Genomic DNA, 2,867 nt, shown 5'->3' on the forward strand with positions numbered 1-2,867 from the left:
GAGTGTTGCCTTTTGGTTCTGTGAGCCACAGTAGAAGGAGAACATTACAAAGATAAGAGAAGACAAAGTTTTCCAAGGGAGTGGAACAGCAAAGTATTTGAGATGAGGACAAGAATAAAGGGAATTAAGAGAGAGAGCGAGAGATAATCAATAGTCATTTCAATAAGTTAATTCCAGTTAATTATTTTCCATCACACTGTGGTCTCCAAACCATAACTGTCACTATTCAGGACACAATACAAATAGAACCGGTGGGAATATGCAACTAGATGACCATTATCTCTTAGTTAATAGGCTAATACTTCTAGCAAATATGTAAGTTCTTATCATTTATTAGGGAAGATAGTAGATGCATCACTGACATATAGTTTCTGGACAGTCATAGCCTGCTGTTAACACATGCTCTGCTACTTTTCTGCGGGAGGATGAAAATGACATTGGGCATTCTTTCCTCTTACCTTATCATACAGATAAGACAAGCATGTGAAAATTTCTCAAAACTGAGCAGCCAGGTCTTCATTTGTTTCTTTACTAGCCTTGAAATATAATTTTTGACAGTTTTTGTCACTGAAAAATCTATTTTATGTTTGCTTTCTAAGATGAAGCCCCAAATTTCTAATTATAAATGGATAACAATGCAGCACCATAGTTTTGTAGTCAGAGAATTCAGAGATTAAAAAATTTAAAATGTGTTCATAACTGTTAAGTTACTTTATTATGGATTCTGAGATAGTAAGAAGGGAAAAATGGGTATCCAACAAAGAAGTAAGCAAACTTTATAATTAGAAATTGGATGTTAAAGAAGAGATTCAAATTTCACAGTTAATCTTTTTAACTCAAGTGTCTATGCATTTTAATAAAATCTTCCCCACTTAAGGAAGAAGAGGTTTTTGTCCTCAAAGAATGTGAACATCTATAGTTTCTATTGTGGCCAAAACCTTCAAGGAGATGTATATTATCTGGAAAACCACATCACTTAATATTAGATGGGCTACCTGGTGTAAATGACCTCATAAAGCCTCCGCCACCCTGAAGTTCTGGGACTTACTGATTTATGACTTGGGTTTGGTCCTCAGAGGCTCATGGGTAGAGAAAACCAGACATGGATGTGTGAATTCATTCTGCTTGGATTGTCCAGTGCCTGGGAGACTCAGGTCTTCCTCTTTGTCCTGTTCCTGGCCATGTATCTGGTAACTGTGCTGGGGAACTTGCTCATCCTCCTCCTTATCAGGCTGGGCAGCAGGCTCAATACACCCATGTACTTCTTCCTTGGTATCCTGTCATTTGTGGACATCTGTTATACCAATAGCACTGTCCCACAGATGCTTGTTCACTTTCTGTCAGCCCAGAAGTCCATCCCATTCCACGGTTGTATGCTCCAGCTGTGTGTCTCCCTGGCAATGGGCAGCATGGAGTTCTTCCTGCTGGGGGCCATGGCCTATGACCGCTACGTCCCGTGTGCCACCCACTGCACTACACGGTCATCATGCATGGAGGGCTGTGCCTGGGGATGGTGGCCGGCTGCCTGGTGGCTGGTTTCATGAATTCCCTGATGGAAACAATTATCACCTTCCAGCTTCCCCTGTGTCACAATGTTATTAATCACTTTGCCTGTGAGACCTTAGCAGTGCTACGACTAGCCTGTGTGGACGTCTCCTTCAACAAGGCCATGGTGGCCATCTCAGGGTTTCTGGTGATCCTGCTTCCCTGTTCACTGGTCCTATTCTCCTATGCTCACATAGTTGCTGCCATTCTTCGTATTCCTTCTGCCCAAGGACGCCGCAAAGCCTTTGGGACCTGCACATCTCACCTCACTGTGGTTGGCACGTGCTTTGGGGCTACAATATTCACCTACATGAGACCTGCGGGTGGCTCCTCCCTGGAACAGGAGAAGATGGTTGCCCTTTTTTATGCCGTTGTGACTCCAATGCTTAATCCCTTAATCTACAGCCTGAGGAACAATGATGTGTGGAGTGCCTTACAAAGAGTGTTGGAAAAACTTAGTGGAAAAGGATAAAGATTCAATGAATTTCTCCTCCCCTCCAACAGTCCAAAGAAAGACATTACAAAGAAGAAATGATTGCTATGCCCTTTCTCCTAAGATTTTCTGATAAGGTAGACCATGGTGAGCATGTTTTTGTAGACTGGCTCTGGCACTATAGTTCTGACTAAGAATCACAGCCCTGTTAAATATGTGGCAAGAAAACAAAAACAAAAAATTCCAATTGTTAAACTGGGGTCTGCTTGGGAATCTATCCTCCTAGACTTCACACACTTCCTTTATTTCAGGAAATGTAATGTGGGCAGGGTGAAGAGTTTCTGAGTGAGACCAGCCACACTTTGTATCTTCACCCTACCTCTCACCAACAATGTGGCTTTCAACAATCTCTGACCTCTAGTTCCCTCAGCTATTAAAAGAAATCATAATATCTAACATGTGATTATTTTGAAGATTATAGATAATCTTTTTAAAACACCTGGCAGAGTGGTTGGCATAGAGTAGATATTCAACTACTTAAAAAAGATTTTAGGGTGTAATTACAGGGCTAAGTATTATGTAATCTTCTCTCTCCCATATAGTTATTCAAAATGGACTTAAAAAAATTACTGTGGATATAGTGGCTTGCTGTTCTCTGTATGTTCTAAGTGATCTTACCCAGACTCGTGGCATCTATCATCTATCTATCCATACATCTATGCTGAAGTTCTTAATTTTCTTAGTTCCAGGATAGAGAAAATGTTTCTCATGGGCTCCAAACACATGTGTCCAATCACTTGCTTAATAACAGCTATGGAAAATGAATCACATTCTTAACATAGCTAAACTGGTATTATTGTGCTTGCATCCTCTAGGGCAAACCGCTTGT

General features: G+C 40.9%; 1 pseudogene; it reads left to right on the forward strand.

Annotated features, from left to right (window-relative positions):
• The first annotated feature begins 1,082 nt into the window (after window positions 1-1,082).
• On the forward strand, window positions 1,083-2,017 carry LOC100974567 (olfactory receptor-like protein OLF3; annotated as a pseudogene).
• The last annotated feature ends 850 nt before the right edge of the window (window positions 2,018-2,867 follow it).

This window comes from Pan paniscus, chromosome 6 (assembly GCF_029289425.2).
Source record: "Pan paniscus chromosome 6, NHGRI_mPanPan1-v2.0_pri, whole genome shotgun sequence".
Lineage (NCBI taxonomy): Eukaryota > Metazoa > Chordata > Mammalia > Primates > Hominidae > Pan > Pan paniscus.